Here is a 17,406-nt window from a genome sequence, read left to right as displayed (position 1 = left end):
ATTTGGAACACAAAGTGTAGAGGTGAATATTGAAAAGTATTTTTGCATGTATTTGGAAAAATAAAATATTCATAAAAAGGATCCCTCTCCCTATATTTGTATATTCTTTCTCATATACCCTGATTTTGTAACATAGTAATTTTCTCCTCCCTTCTTTCTCATTTCTTTTCTAATATATACCTTTTTCTTTCCATTTTTTCCTTAAACCAGCAAAGCAGAAAAATACCATGCCCAGTTCCTGTGTTTGTATGTTACTTAATTCCTCTGTGACCCTTGAAGACAGTGAGATTCTGAAGGGACACTTGTATCTTCTCCAACTATTGGAATGTAAGCACTTCCTCTTTTAATCCCTTTGCCCAGATGTAATTACATTCCCAGATTTCTCTTGAATCCTATGTCCCGCATTTCAGAATTCCTCTTCAACTATGGTCTTTTAATTAGGAATGTTTGAAATCTCTGTACTTTATCACAGAACAGTTTTCTCCTACTCAGATAATATTTAGTTTTTTTTTTTTTTAAGATGTAATTCTTTTGCTTTTTATATTCCAAGATTTTCTTTCCTTTGAAGTAGTTATACCATAGTCTTATATGATCCTGTCTTATTCCTTGAACCTAGAACTCTTTCTTACTGACTAATCACGTCATAATTTTCTTTGACATTAAAACTCAGAATTTTAGTAATGCCAATTTATATGTTTTCAATTTGGAGTTTCTTTCTGGAGGTAATCAAGGGATTTTTTTAGTCACTTTGTCTTTTTTTTTTTTTTCTATTAAATCATTGCAGTTTTCTTTTATGATATCTTGAAATATGGAATTCAGGCTTTTTTTGTTTGTTTGTTTGATCTTAGCTTTGAGAAAGCATGAGTCTTAAATGATCATTTCCTAACCTGTTCTTTTACTTTTGAAAGTACATATCTGGTATTTCCTCCTATTTTTTCAATTTTTTAAACTTTGTTTGATCTTGACTCATGAAATCACTGAGTTCTAATTGTTCCACTCTGTTTTTCAGGATATCCACCACTGGGGAAAGGTTTTCTACTTTCTTTCCCCAGCTATTTATTCCTAATTTTTTTCTTCAATTCTCTTATGCCACATCTAATTTCATTCTTCTAATTCTGTACTTTTTTCAGCAGTTGTGAATTAATCTCTTGTGAATTAAGTAGTTTACTTTTGCTTCTCTACATTTTCTTTATTGTTGCTCTATCCATTGCTGTCTTCAGATATTTTCTGGGGTTTGCATTAAGAGGTGGGTTCCCTTCCAGCCTTTCATATAGCCAGCTTAGCTAGAAATGTGAGGTGCTTGCTAGACTTTGGTCACCCAAAAGCTCCACCAGACCAGCAGGGGAGGGGAGGTAATTGAAGAAGATGACCCATTGGACCTTGGTGATTTTTCTGCCCCTCTGAGATGCGTGGGACTCAAGGAGCATAAGAGGGAGTGCACTGAATCTGGGTCAATTGTGTTGCCTGCTTCTTTCAGCCAGGTGACAGGAGGACCATTGGGGGGAGGGGGGTGCAGGGAGGGCTTGCCCTGATCTTGCGTCAGTCCTTCCGGCTTTGGAGCATGGATAAGGAGAAGGTCCATTGGGATCTGTCAGCCCCATCCTCAAGTCACTCTTATTTAACTTTTTCTCAAGTCCTTTGGATATCTCCAAATTCAATATCTGACTTTTTTCACCGTTTCACCATTTTACTTGTTACCTTCATAATTTTCTTATCTGTATTTATTTCAAATTCTTCTGCTGTGCATACTTTTTTTGCAAGCCATAAGTAGAATATCATACTTTGTAGTTATCACATAGTTTATTTTGATTATTTGTGTTGTTTTAGCATGTACACTATAAATATGAGATTGTATGATAGTACTAATAAGTACACAAGAAATGTCATAAAAACATCATCAGAAACATATGGAAAAGGAAATGGGTTCATGATGCAACAAGAATCAGGAATCCCTAAAACAATGTTATACTTAATTGATATGCACAAAATATCAAAAGAACTATAGAAGGCTTCTCCTGTCTTGGTTAAGTCTTCAGGGGAGGATTTATGAGAAGGCTTGGACAAGAACTGAACAGGCTGATGAGGTGGGGGAGACAGGAACTTTGCCATTTTATTTTTTTATTTATTCCTATCCTTTAACTTCCATTTATATGCTTCTGTGATTAATTATATGTACCAAGTAATGGAAGATACATTAAGAAAGACATTATAAAAAAAAAAAAAAAAAAAGAAAGAAAGACATTATCAAAGAGCTTATACTAGGGAAATGTAAGTCATAGAAACAAATATAGGCAAATAATTGGTGGTTAATTGATCTTTGTTGACGATAAGGTGAGGGAAGAGAAGGAAAAGGGTAACAGGAAGGGAATAATAAACACTTAGCATCTACAGTGTGCTAGGCACTGTGCTAAGGGTTTTACACAGATTATCTCATTTGATCTTCTCAAAAAACTCTTTGAGAATAAAAGTACTTTTATTATCTTCATTTGACAAATGAAGAAACTGAGGCAGGATTAAGTGACTTGCCCAGGGCCCACACAGCTAGGAAATTTCAGAGACTAGATTTGAGAAATATAAGTTATGAAATGAAGAAAAGTTACTTTGAATTAGGGTTACCTAGGAAGGTTTCTTGGAAGAGGATCTTTTCTATGCTTCATCGAAAGAAGCTTTGGGAAACTCCTATACCATTTCTAAGACAGATTATCCTAATTGGTAGGGAGATTAAGTAGGTTTCTTGGGGAGAAAGGATACTGGGTACTTGAAGAATTTTTTTGGTACTTTTCTAAGCATTGTTTACTCAAGTGGATTTAAGGTAATTATCCCCTTTAAAGTCCCAAGCTTATTTCCAGAATTCAACTTAGATAATAGGTTATGATTCATAGATAGGAAAGTAGTTTACAAATTATTATGTAAATCTACATACATGGTATAAAATGTGTTATAGTCCATGAGTAAGAGGGAACTGCGGTCAGAGCACATCCAAATCACTTTACCTCCTCAACTAGAGAATAGAGATGACAATATTTGACTGCCTTGTTACAGTATTGTTTAAAGGTTCAAATGAGATAATGTTTGTAAAATACTTCATAAAATGTGAGCGATTGGCTGTTAGCTATTTTGTTATTACATGCTGCAAGAATCCATAAAGAACCTATTCACGTTAAAATATTCTGTAAAGTAAATTAAAATGTGTAAATTGTCACTTTCTAATCCTGTCATTCCCCTTTCAATGACAACTTCATGCTTGTGTTTTGTAATTTTATTTTAAATTCCTTCAAAGAAAAGGCATCCTGAAATGAATTGACAGATACTAAGAGCATTCTAACTACCTTTCCCTGATAACCTGTTGCTCTTGGTACAAATTCACCAAGTGACTTTTGTAATCTCAAAGAATTTTTCAGACAGCCTTAAGGCACTTAAGACAGGCAGCTCTTGGTGTGCACCTAAGCCTTTGGAGTCCCTGCTGGTTGATCACTCTTTCCTCAAAGGGATATGTTGTAACTTTAGATGTAAAGGACACAAAATTATTCTCTGTCTTACAAAATAAAGAAACTGTGGTTTCTAGACTCATGAGTTTTTTTTACTCTCCACTAAACTATGGTTCCCACATAGTTATTAGACATTATCTTTCCCTATGAGAGTTCAGCCTCCTCTGTGTATTTGTTGGGTTTTTCTTTCAAATTATAAATTCCATCAAGGAAAACCAGGAATAATACAGTCTACCTCTTACTGTCACTCTAGGTTCTAAATTTGAAGTTCTGCCCCATGAGTGAGTTGCAGTGTGCCATGGTGCAAAGAGTTGGGCCTCTGGCTAGAGCCAGAAAACTTGGGTCCCCATCCTGGCCCTATGCTTAGGATTTGGGCTGTCAAAGGAGAAATCCTGCACCTTTCTATTTTCTTAGTGACAAAATGGGGAACCTTAAGACTTCTCTTCCTGTTTCACTGGATGGTTTTGTAAACTGTAAAAATATTATAGGGAGCTATAGTCTCTAAAATGAAGATGTGTCTAATTGAAAAGGAAAGGCTATGTTCTTATGTACTAATTTTAAGGGATAACATTGGGGACAAGAAATACATTTGAATGAATACCTTAGTAAATACAAGTCCAAGCCTTTATTATACAATATTAGAAAAACTTTATTAAATCATCAAGAGAAATTGGGTTTGACTATTTTTTACTAGATGGAAGCAGGAAAATCCCAAATCCTAAGTCCTTTCTATTTTCAAATCAAGGTAAGAAACAGCAGCAATGTAGTAAGAGAGAATATAAAATATTTTATTAAAATACAAAGTTCTGATATCTGTCTCTTCGAGTGATTCAGAATTCTCTGTGATTAGAAACATTGTGTGTTAACCAATGAAAAAGTGCTCTGGTTCAATTTGTAAAGGATTTATGTTTTTCAGAAAACTTTTATTGATACTTGCAAGGCTGGTTACAAAAGTATTTTCAATGTTGGAGCAATACAGAGAGGCATAAAAAAAGTAGTACTCTTGAGTTTAGGTAGTGTAGTGAGGCTGCTGAAAATTGTACACAAACAAATAGACTAGAGATACAGAGGGATTATGAAGGAGAACTAGAGGAGACCTAGAAATATAGACCATGAGCAAAAGATGAAAGAAGAGCTTAATTTCAGGGGTCAGAGAGAGGTTCATGGGAACATTTGAGCTGAGCCTTCCTTTAATGATGGTAGCATGCTAACATGTGGAGAATAGAGTGAGGATGGGGGCTGGATGTGGGGATTTCCATGTAAGGAATAAAATGAATAAATTGATGAAGTAAGGTTAAATGCCTTTATTTTTTTTTTATTTTTATTTTTTTTAATGCCAAGCATGGGATGATTTATTCTTTATCAGAAAAACTGTATAAGGGGGCCTTTCAAGGATTTCAGATAGTGTATTAGAAAGCTTAATCTTGTAGTATGTGCATACTGGAAGATCTCCTGGGGAGGTGATTGGAGAAGACCAGGCAAGATCTTGTGTTTGTGGTTATGGGAGTGGTAAGAATGGGAGAGAGTTGAAAGAGATTGCATCACATCTTGGCTCTTGGATACTGCAGTAGGATGTTCCCCTGAAATAAGGAACATCTTACTGTTTTGTAGGAGATAGCTTTCTCCAGTATTTCCTGAGATGTTTAGAAATTGAATGTGAAAATCATGCCTTTCTTGGATTTCCTGCTCTATTTTGTCAGATACACAAAGGGAGAATTCCATGCTTAATTGTGCTGCTTGATGGCTGTTCATCATCTGGCAGCAGGTTAATGTACTCTGGCAAACAAGGCATCTAAGTAAGCCATGAGAACAATCGTTAGAAATCTTAGGAGACTTTTATTCCCATTTGTCTTCCTCCACTCCCATCCCCTTAACACACGGGAAGGGTTTGCCTGTATTGTCATCTGAAACAAACGGGATCAAACAACAGATGTGTGGATATTTGTATCCATCATCCTCCCTTCATCATGGCAGAATAATTGAAAGAGCCCTCATTTATTCCAACCTTTAGCTAGGTGACGCAGTGGATAGAGCACCAGCCCTGAAGTCAGGAGGACCAGAGTTCAAATCTGACCTCAGACACTTAACACTTCCTAGCTGTGTGACCCTGGGCAAGTCACTTAACCCTGATTGCCTCAGAGCAAAAAAAAAAAAAAAAAGTATTTAAACCTAATTGCAAAACAAGAAAAAAACAAATAGAAAAAAGACAGAAAAAGGAAAGAGAACAAAACAGTCATGTACATCAAGAAGGTTCCAAAATATGTAACAGATTTCTATTTCAAGAAAGCATCTATAATAGAAGACATTATATTCATGAGTGCTGTCTTTATAATAGTAGACAACATATATTCACGAGTGTCTGTTTTCTTTATTTCCTTATAAGTTATATTTTTGTTCTCTGCTGATACTTTTTGCTTTATTTGTTCCCCCTTTTCATCTTCTCTACCTTCCCCAGGCAGGCTACAGTTAAGCATGGATATATATTTTATCTGCTTTTGCCATTAATTATAGCTTAAAAAATGACTATATTAAAGAACATTATTTTGTGAGTATACAAATTTTAAAATATAATTTATTTGGTAGCAGTGTCTTCTCTGAGTGTGGATTAAAGTTATAAAAATATAGTAATCCATACCTTATGGACTTAGGGAAATTGTTTTCTCTAGAGGGTGCTGTCTAAATTAGATATAAAATATGTTCCCTTGAACATAGGTGCTTCCAAATTATTTGGAAATGTGGACTTATATTTAGACGTCTTTATTTTCTGCAATCTTCAAAATCTTTTTTTTAACAAATATTGTTTATTTAGGAATGTATCTAATTATATATGTATGTGTGTGCATGCACAATGTAATTCACTTTTTTCAAGGATTCTCATGACATCATTCTTGTGGGTATTGCCACCATTCACACAAATTGCTGCCTTTCTACATCTTCGTAGCCTTTTTATGAATTAATTACTGCGGCCAAAAATTAAATAAATAAAAAGCCTGATTGCCAATGTGTTGGTGAAGGCCTCTGTGAACTCTGTGACTGGTGATCAGTCTGACAAGAGAGCTTTTGGGAGTCCTTCCAGGCCATAATTGGCCATAGAGTAAGATTTTGTGTGGTATACTGGAAAGAATTGCCACTGTGTGGGAGTCAGAAAACTGACTCTGCTCTTAATCCCTTTGGCCAGAGTCTCTGGCCCTCAGTCTTCTCATCTGTAAAATGAAGAGCCAGGAATGGATGGTTTTCAAGTCACCCATTAATGTCCTAGCCAGCTACAGGTTTCACCCATTATACCTTCCTTCTGATGTGCTCTGGTGAAATTTCTGTTTGTCTGTTGTAGCAGGGCTTTGTAATACAATCCTGTCAAGTGAGAAATAGAAAGAGAACATTTTAGTAATCAGCATGGATGCTTCATTCTGTAACCTTAAAAATGTTGCTTTTTTGAAGCTTTGGTCTAAATGGGATTTCACCAATCCTCTTGAAACCTGTCTTTGCCCAGATAGGAAGGGAGGGGTAGGTTATAGCAATGTTTAAAGGCATTGTAGATGGAGAGATCATAAACTTTAAGTCAAGGGATATGAGTGTTTTGTCATGGCCATCACCCTGACTGATCTTGTGACTGGGACTAGTTCCTAGCCTTTTGGAGGTCTCTCTTTTTGTATTCATGAAATGCTATTTGGATAAGGGTCAAGAGTAAAGACTGTCCTGAGTACATAGTGATTTGCTGATATAGAATCAAGCTTTCGCAATAGTAAGATGTTGTCTTAAGAAGGCAATGGTAGTGAAACGTAAAAGTTCTAGATTAAAGCTTGGTGTGGTGAGCCATGAGTCAGTTCAGCCTTTGATGCAGAAAGAATAGAGATTTATGACTAATGAATGTGGGGGAGTGCCCATGAAGGGAAGTGCCCTGAGGAAGAGGAATCCAGTTCTTTAGTTGTTACTGATGCTGCCAGTTCAAGGAGGACAGTTACTAAATACTCTGCCTAGCAGCACAAGCATGTTCTAATCTTTGTCTATCACCTGGTGCCTTCCAGGCCATTCTTCTCAACAGTCTAAGCTTGTAGCAAGTTTTAGTTCCTCTTGCAGGTGAGCTTCTCTAGATTAAAAACTCCCTCTAAAATCAGATGTTCAATTTACTCCGATAGTGTTGAAATAGATTGCATGCCTGGCAACCTATTATAATGGAAAGACCATTTCACTTGGGGGAGCCCAGCTTTGCCGGCCACTAACTATTTATGCAAGAGTCAGTCACCTAATTTCTTTGAGATTCGTTTTCACAACAGTAAAGTGATTTCCATGGAGGTAAGGTCCTCTCAGATGTGATATCCTGTGTTCTTAACTTCTTTCCAGCTCTAACAATCTGACTCTATGATCTAAAATTTTGGACACCTTGTAGAAAGCTTGCCATCTGTTGGACCAAATGATTATCCAGTAGGAAATATGTGTAGTTTGTCTTTAATTTCTCATCTGCCTCTCAAATATCCTCCAGGAATTGAGGGCTCTTATTCAGTCCTCTAGCTCTGAAATTTTGCAGATAACTTTTTTTCCTCTCTTGATTTAAATGGACTCATTCTGTGTCCCAACTCGAGAATTGTGACTGCTATGGGATAACTGTCAGGCTACCAAGCTAGTCTACTATGTTAATGGAGAAAGGCACAGTTAGATCTATCCTGACTCTTTTCTTTTTTTCCCTTTGAGCAAATCTGTGTGTAGATTTTTGTTTATTTTTGTCTTGTCTTTTGTATAGTGGAAAGATCATTTTGACTTAGAATCTGAAGAATAGAATTTGAATGCCAACTTTTGGGACCCTTCACATTTTGTAGAATCACTGAATTAGAAACCTGTAATATTGGAAAGGATCTTGAAGGTCATCTCATTCAGTCTTTGATCTAAAGCATGAATCTTTAGCATAGACAATAGGGTTATAGCTGGAGGGAACCTAGTAGTTACCTAATGCAGCTGCTTTGTTTTACAGGTGAAAAGACTGAAGCCCAAAACATTAAGTTTAAGTGACCTGCTCTGTGGCACTCAGGTAGAAAAGTGGCTAATCTGGATTCAAGGATCTTGTGACATCAAATCCAGTGCCCTTTTTCCTAGAGTTCATGGTATAGCCTCACTTAATGAATGTTTGTAGACTTAGATTCCTTGCCTGATCTTTGTGAGGGTCTGAGAATTCAGATGCAGAAATGAAAAGTCTCGTATCAAAAGATCAGTATGATCTTAAGAAGTAGGCTGCACTAACAGCTGAGATTAGGAAAGGCCTCATCTAGAGCACATGGGGCCTGTAGCTTTGCTGTGATAGAAGCCAGAAGCTGGGTGAGGGAAGAGGAAAAGGGAGTTCGTGCATTCATTCATTCACAGGTGTTTTTGCCTGTGCAGAATGACTGAGGTGGGATAAAAGCCTCATCTCACTACCTTTTCCTAAGGTTGCTCTGAAGAAAATGTTTTGGAAAAAGTAAGGTAATGTAAGCTGCTATTTTGATCATTTAAAAAGTTGGTTTTTCTGCCTCTGTCAATTACTTGAATGGAAACAGTACTTGAGATAGCCTGGGCCATGTTGGGGTTCTTCCCTCAACTGGCTGCTTCTCTTCAAGGCCAATTTCTGGCACAGGAATTTTGCTACTCATAATCATGGGTAAAACTGCTAAGAGTTTCTTAGGAGGAGGGAAATCAGTGTCAGCATTTTTTTTCCAACTTCCCTATGTTGTCCCCCTTATTCCTAAGCCAGTCAGCATCCCTAGAGCGATGGCTAAGCAGTAGTTTCCAAAGGGAGGCAGGAACATTAAGTTAAAGTTTTGATCTCAACTGATGAATAACATCTATTTCACTGTTGAAGGTTAAAGGCCTGATGTTTTCCACAGCCACCTCAAAAGTTAAACTTTTCTCTCCTAGACTAATGCCCCTGAGAATTTAGCCGAAAGTTGGATTTTCCCTGAGGTGTTTAGATATCGTCTGAAATTTCCTCCAAAGACAAAAGGCAAACCAAGGAGCTGATTAATAGCACCAAGGAAGCAGGCAAGTGGGCTTCTCTTAGGGTGTTTACAGAGTGCAAATTACATATGATAGGCTAGCCAGGGAGAAGAGCTCATGTTTCTGTAGCACTTTGACAGCTTAAGTAGGCTTTCCCTACAGCAACCCTTATAAGAGATGCAGGTTCAGGGGCACAGTCATGATACCAATAGGAAATGTCAGAACTAGATCTGGAAATTGGGTCTTCTCTCTCCAAGACCAGTGTCCTTTGCACTTCCCACTAGGCTACATAGCCCAAAATATCCTCACATAGCATGTAGTCAGGCAGTCAAATAAAATAAATGAGGCACATTTCCAAATAATTCTGATATGAATATAAGTTGAGAGTACAACTAGTGAGAGGACTACAAAGTACCTTCTTCTAGGGCCTTGGTACTCACCCCATAGAATAACTCAAGATTCTCAAAAATTCATTTTACATTTTCCTGAAGCTCTATTTTAGCTTCTCTATAGCATTCTGTAAAGCTTCCATCGACGAGGGGCCAACTACATTTTGGGGCAGTTCTAATTGTTAATAAGTTCTTGCTAGTCAGTTGACCAGCATTCATTGAGCACCTGGCTCCTGTGTGCCAGAACTTGTGCTGAGCACTGGAGATACACAAAAGCCAAGACAGCCCTTGCTTTCAAGAAGCTCACAGTCTAAAGAGGACACAACATACAAACAACAGTGTGCAAACCAAATTATTCAGGGTAAACTGGGGGCAGCTGATTACTAAAAAGGGAAGGAGATTACAGAGAACAGGCAGAGGCTTCCTATAGAAGGTGACATTTTAGCTGAAATTGTGAGTAACAGGAGAACCAGGAGGTAGAGACAGGGAGGGAGAGTGTCCGGGGCATGAGGGACAGCCAGTAGCAAGAATTGTCCTGAGGCAGTCAGATGTAAGAAACTAGAAAGGCAGGAGGGGGCCCTTCATCTGCATAAGCTCCCTATATAGAAGTGGACTTTAAATGTGATCCTAGAAGCAATAGGAAGCCATCAGCGCTTATTGAATGGGGGGGGGGGGGTAGGATGACATCAGTCCTGTACATTAGGAAAACTGAGTGCAGGGTGGTTTGGAGTGGGGAGGGCCTGAGGCTGGTAGACCCACAAGCAGTCTGTTGTAATAGTGCAGTTTGATAAAATGCAGGCCTGTGCCAGTGTCAGAAGAGAGAAGGGACCATATGCAGCAAATGTTACAAAGGGAGAATGAATAGGATTTGTCAAATTGGATATTTGTGGGCTGGAGAGTGCAGAGAGAACATGAGAATGAAGTCAAGGATGATACCCTGGATGCTGGAAGGACAGTGAGGCCTTTGGTAGTAACAGGGAAGGAAGAAAAAGCGAATGTGGGACATGTTTCATGTAAGATTAAGATATTGGAGGAACAGTTCAAGATGTCTAATAGGCAGTTGGAGATGCAAGACTGGAGGATGAGGGCTGGACAAATAGATCTGAGACTCAACCTCATGGAGATGATCATGGAGAGCACCAGGTGAGATAGCTAGATTAGAGTCTGGGGGAACCTCCTCCAGTTATCGGGCAGGGTATGGATGGCGATCCATACCTGGATCCAAAAACCTGGAGAGAAGAAGGGAGTGACTCACTTCAGAGCTGCAGAAAGGTCGGGAAGGAGGGGGATTGAGCAAAGGACCAAGATTTGGCAGTTACGAGCTCACTGGTCACTTTGGGGGGCAAAGATGAGGTCAGAAGCTGTGTTGTCAAGATTTAAGTAGAATGAAAGAGGTAAGTATGTGGAGGCACCTGTTGTAGACAGACTTTCAGCCCCCAAAGGGAGCAGATTCCACCAAGCTGAAAACTCTCCATGAAACTTTAACTCCTGGTTCTGCCTCTGGGAATCAGAGCAGAATAAGTCTGTTTTCTCTTAAGAAGAGAGCTATTCCAGCCTTCTCTCTCCACTTCCCAAACCCACCACACCTCCCAAAAAAGCTTTTTCTTCTCTGCCTCAACCTTCTCCTTCTTTTACCTGATCCTCATACAGAATGGTGTCTGGTCCCCTCATTATCATGGTTTCCAGGCCCTCTCAGTATGTTGCCCACCACTGCACTCCAGGTGTGTGTGACGGCCCACAGGACTGCCTTCCCCCTTAGTTGAACACTAGACTTCTATAAGGACTCGTTAGTTTTTCTGACTGTTCACATGCTGTTATTACAAAGGGATTGGGTCTGCTAAATGCAAAAACCAACAAATGACACCTTTTCTCTTCTCTACTTTTTCCTTGATTAAAACTTAAATTTGTTAGCTTCTGCATTTAGCAAACCTAAGTCTCTTTGTAATACAACTTTATTTTATAATTAGGCCAGCAGAGGGGTTATTTTTGGATACTTGTGCCTGGTAAGCAAATTGAGTAAACTTGATTTAGGTATTTCTGAAACAGCTTTCAGACATCGAAGGAAATGACTGATTTGAAGCCTGGTTTTGTGAACAGCACATTTGGGGAATACTTAGTTGTTAGGTTTCTTGGTTTTTTTCTGGATATCTTATAAGTTTCAGCATGTCTACCATATAAATTACCTAAAAGGGATCAAAACTATTTCTCATGGGGAACAAAGCTCCTGAGATAGTCATGACTTGTGCCCCAAAGCTTTCTGCAAAAACAGCTGTTGAGTCCCTTAACGAGTCTTGTCTTGCGTGATTAATTCAGGCTTGTGCACCGCAGTGGAATTAGGTACTAAGACAAAGCAGTTTCTTCTCTCTCTTTCCTTTTACATTTGCTTCCTGAGGATACAGAAAGCCCCATCTTATAGCCTTGTCTCCTACCACAGCTGCCATTCTGAGCCAAAAAAATTCAACAGATTATTCTAGGTCCTTAAATTCAATGAATGCTGAAACTTTTTTGCATAGAATTATGAGAATCATTGCATGTCAGAGCTGGGAAGTTTAATAATCATCCTGGGGCATCCTGGATTTAGGGTTATGTTTTAGCAGTATCCAGATTTCAGTATTATATACTCTTGACTTAGGAAAGCCACTTAAGCCTTTCTAGAGCTCTCAGTTTCCCCACCTGAAAAAGATCCAAGGTCTCATAGCTTTTGAGTCTCTTGAGCAAGGAAAAGTGCCCTCTTTGGACAGCGCGGTGTGCTTGGAGGCGGGAGACAAGCCCACCCGGTCCAGAGCAGCATATTGTTAATGCCCACCAAGGAGCAGAAGTCTTAGCCCACAATAGTTGGGGAAGAATTCACAAAGAGACAGCTGGGCTTATGGAAATAGATGCTTAGGCACGGGGTCCGGTTTTGGGTGGGCCTTAAGAGAGATACAGACCAGGAGTGGTCAGCAAGTAATTTGTTAAGCATTTACTGAAGGCAGCTAAGTGAGAAGATGTGTTTGGGCAAAAATTGGGCTGAGGCAGTAATGAGCAAAGCCTGAGGAGGTTGGTTAGAACTACATTGTTGGACAGATGAAAATCGAAGCTTATGTCTCTTTCACAGTTATTGTTCAGCTCTGTATCTCCATCCCTCAGCATTTACTCTGTTTATGAATCAAGCTGTTTTGCAGTGCAAACTTATGTGAAAGTGGGCTGGGCCCTTGTCTGTTCCTGCCGAATGTCCAGAGCTGCCGAGAGAGCTTTGCTAGCGTGGCTCACCATAGGCCTGGGCTTCCATCCCACTCCACAGTATACAATAGGTTGCTTTTGTCTGTTTAGAGAATACATCTAAAAAAAAAAAGAAAAAGAAAAGATATAAGTAGAGTGGAATTTTGTTGTTGTTTATTTTATATTGAAACTTTAAAAGTCTCCACTAGATTCTAAGAGTCATCTGGTGTTGGAAGCCCCAAGAACTCTGGGCTTCCTGTAGGGCAGCCACTCTTACATGCCTAAGACACGCTCTGAGGTGGCCCTACAGATATACAGGTCACCCAGTTTTTAAAGTTAGAGCAGAGTCAAGCATGGGCAAATCTTTGTTTCCAAGCTAAGGAGAATGGTCACCAGACTTCCGTTGATTAAAGCTAATGTGATGTGATAAGGGATTCTGGGCTCAACCCTGAATCCAGACCCAGAGTCTAGTTAAGTAACCACGTAAAACTCTTAAACTGTCAGGGTCTCAGTTTCTTCATTTGTAAGATGGGGAAAATAATACTTGCAATATTTAGCTCACAGGTTATTGTTTAAAAAAAAAAAAGGCCCTAAACCTTAAAGCACAGTATGCATATCTGTGATACATGTATGTATGCACACACATATACACATGCATACACATCTATACATATACTCACACCCCTGTGGGGCACTGTGATGTAGGGGATAGAGAGCTGGTCCACCTCATCAAGCTAGAAAATTCTGCCTCCGATGCACACTGGCACTGCCTTCAGTGCCCAGCAGCCTGCTTTGGTAGGAAGAGTTTCCTAGCTTTACCACACAAATCTATAGACTTAGAATATAGGCTGGGAAAGAACCCAGAGATAAGCTAGTTTTCCTCCATTTTGCAGAAGAAGAATCTGAAGTCCAGAGAGGAGAGACCTGCTTGAAGCAATTAAACCTGGGGTCAGGTCTTTCTCCTTGAGTTCCTGGGCTTGTGCCCAGGGAGGCTGAAGCCCTGGATGTCCCTGGCAAGGCTTTTCCTCTCTCTTGCCTTCACTCTGCTTCTCTTTAAGGTGGGGCCTACAGAGCTGGCTTCTTAAGTCAGTAGGGGAGGTGCCCAATTCAGATTTTTATATCCTCATGATGAGCCTTAGTACTTTGGGGTAGGGCAGTGGGATGACAAACTTCCATTAACCATTCAGAGTATTGCTGATGGCTAAAATCTCACCCTTTAGAACTTTATATCTTTAGGTTAAGGAATGAAAATTATATAGAAATTCTAATAATTATGCACTAGGTATGCACCATTGTGTGAAATTTTTTTTTGAATTTGTGTCAATTTAGACCAAATTTTGACACTACATGGCTGGGGAAAAGTCTGGGGGAGAGAACTAATGACTAGTGGCTAACGGAAGAAAGGAGCCAAAAGGAGGGTGTGAAGAAGCTCTGCCTGGGAGCCAGTCCTTAACTGCTTCATGTATATGAGTTAGCTTCATGCCAGTTAGGTGACTACTTTTCTAAACTTCAGAGGTAGCTTCACAGCACCTTCTTAGGAGAAAGTACTGTCTTTTAAACCTTTCCTGGTATCAAGAATGATTACCTCACTAGCTCTGGGCATACAGCCACTGGTTTGAGGATGGACTCTACCGGGCTCTAAGATGGATGGTGGTGTTCTTTTACAGCCATTTGTGAGGAAAACTGGTTCCACAAGAACTAGGGCAAGAAGGAACTCATTTAGTTTCAAGACTAACTAAACCTTTTCAAAATTTCCAGGAATATAGAAGGTATACCTTTGAAAAAACTAAGCTTGTCAGCCCAGGTGAACGAGCAAAGGAGCTTTTGTTTGGTTATTTTTCCGTTTTTTCCTTCAAGCCAGATATCATAAAATTAGTTTTAAGTATCTTCAGATTTCCTCATTTGATTCATTTTCATTCCCAAATCTTGCATCCAATTTGGGCCACAACTATAGACATTTTTATGAATTCCAAGAATACATTTGGAGATTCTCATTAACCTCTGTGATATTCTTTAATCAGAATGGGTCCCGCCACTCAGCACCTATAAATTATCTGCTAACATTTAACCTAGAAAAATCTTGACCCTCCTTCATTATTAGAATGTTAAGCACCACCTTAGGAAGACAAATAATTGTTACGTATGTAAAAAATATCCATAATGAGCCTGAGTGGTTGAATTCACTGCCCTTTACTAATTGAAATAATTCATCCAAAACTCAGTGCGTAAATTTTTCCACCTGCTAGCACAAAATTTTTGAAGTGCACCATCTAAATAAAAAGTTATAGCTTAAATGAAAGCATTGGAGCCATGCCATGATAAAATAGCAGCTATAAAAATGGTAAAGCCCCAACCTCAAGAATCTCTTTTCTCCCCCCCCCACCCCCCACCATGGCCTCCCCTTTAACAGTATTTTATTTTTTCCAATTAGATCTTAAAGACAGTTTTTAATAAAGATTTTGAGTTCCTGTTTTTTTCTCGCTGCTTCCATCTCCTTCCCTCCCCCACATGAGACTTTTAAAGTGACTGGGATCACTTTGGATTCTACCCTGCCCTCTAGGGGACAGCAACTTCCTAGTTTCACTTTGTGATACTATTGTTGGAAGTTTATTAGTCTTCATGATTTTTAAAGGTCAAATATATTTTATTTGGAATTAATAACTTGATATGCTGTCTTTCCACGGGAAATAAAAATTGGGTTTGAGATGTAGTTTATAAAAAAGTACTGGTCGATGTGCTCATAATATGGCTGCAGATTTAATTTTCTCATTTTCATTGGTTGCTAAGATATTACCTTCAAAAACATGATAGATGCAGCTAAACCCATGTTCTAGACCCTTTTCAGTGTCTGTGTCAGATTTTTGAACTCCTAGAATGTTAGAGTAGTATAAATTTAGAGCTGAAAACTAGTCTTGCCTCCTCATTTTAACTGTTGAGGAAAGTGTAATGAGAAGACCTGGCTTTGAAGCCGGGTCTTCCCTCTCCAAATCCAGCTCCCTTCTGTGCCATGCCATCTGCTCCCCCTAGCTCATAGAATGCCAGAACTAGAGAGGTGTAGGGAACACTGTGTCCAGCCCTCTACAGAGAAGAAGGCATTTGAGGCCTACCAAAGTATGTAACTGATAAGAACCAGATTGATATAGGTTTCTTGATTTTCTATTCCAATTCCCTTTCCTTATTGGGAAAGGGGCATTTTTTCAAAGAAGGACATAAAGTATAAAGAGATTAGTTCTACTAGTGGAAGGTAGGTAGGTAAATAAATGACATAACATCCAATATTTAGCACAGGGTTCTTCTTATTATAGACATTTAATACATGTTTATTGATTTAAATGAATACATTTTGTAACCAAATTTTTCTTCCTTCTTTCCTCCTTTCCTCCTCTTTTCTTCTCTCTTTCCTTTTCTCTCTTTTTCTCTCTCTCTCTCTTCTCTTATCTCTTTCTCTCTCTCTCTCTCTTTCTCTCTCTCTCTCTCTCTCTTTCTCTCTCTCTCTCTCTCCCCCCTTTCCTCCCCTTCTCCCTCTCCCCCTTCTCTATTTTAAAATAACTACACATCATACTCTCAAGAACATCCATTATGTTATTAACTCTCCTGGTCTTCCTCTTTTCTACCATACAAACCTGTGAATAGACTGATCCTCCATAGTGTTCCCATCAGTAAGCTCAGCAGGAGGTAGTCCTGCCTCAACCTTTGACAGTGTTTTTCCCTTTCCTTAGCTTGTCCTTTGCCCTCTCCTTCCTACCCTTCCTAAATCCAACCCATCTTTTACATTGAGCTCAGGGATACCTTCTCCTTGCTGGTCTTGATATCATTACACCTTGTGTTCTCATTCTTCTAAAGTCATTTCTGCAGCATTTTCTGTCCTGACCATTTTATTTGTCACTGAATCTTGCACTTCCTCGAATGCTTATTTTAGCATTTTATCCATGTCTGTATGGGATCCTGACAACTTTGTAAACCCCTTGAGGGCAGGAACTGTAATGTACATTATTTTTGTGTCCCACACAGTACTACACACGGTAAACATTTGTTGAATTGAAATCTGTTGTTATACAAAAGAATTGGAATGGTGGTAAGGAAGTGAAAAGATGGGTGGCATAGCTTCTCCTTGAGGAGCCTTACCATTTAGGAAATAAGTATAGGCAAGTATCTTATTTTACACTTATGGGTTTTTCGTTATTTATTTTTTAAAATGAGCTTAATGAGGTTTTCTGCTACAATCATAAATACCAGCATAAGCATTATTTACCCATGGTTCTATCAATTTTAGGAGATTGTCTCAAGGAATTTTTATAATCTTTTAGGTGGCTTTCTTTATTGACATGAACCAGTAGGTCATGACATATTGGTGGATCTCAAAGCCT

The 17,406-nt window shown here is 38.9% G+C and overlaps 1 protein-coding gene across 2 annotated transcripts in view; it reads left to right on the top strand.

Moving 5' to 3' along the window:
* The window catches only part of MACO1 (macoilin 1), an 80,506-nt gene that overhangs the window by 49,101 nt on the left and 13,999 nt on the right, over positions 1-17,406 (top strand). The gene's annotated exons all lie outside the window — the stretch shown is intronic.

The sequence above is a fragment of the Sminthopsis crassicaudata genome, chromosome 3 (assembly GCF_048593235.1).
Source record: "Sminthopsis crassicaudata isolate SCR6 chromosome 3, ASM4859323v1, whole genome shotgun sequence".
Lineage (NCBI taxonomy): Eukaryota > Metazoa > Chordata > Mammalia > Dasyuromorphia > Dasyuridae > Sminthopsis > Sminthopsis crassicaudata.
Note: the sequence above shows the minus strand (reverse complement) of the source record. Positions and strands in the feature narration are given on the sequence as shown.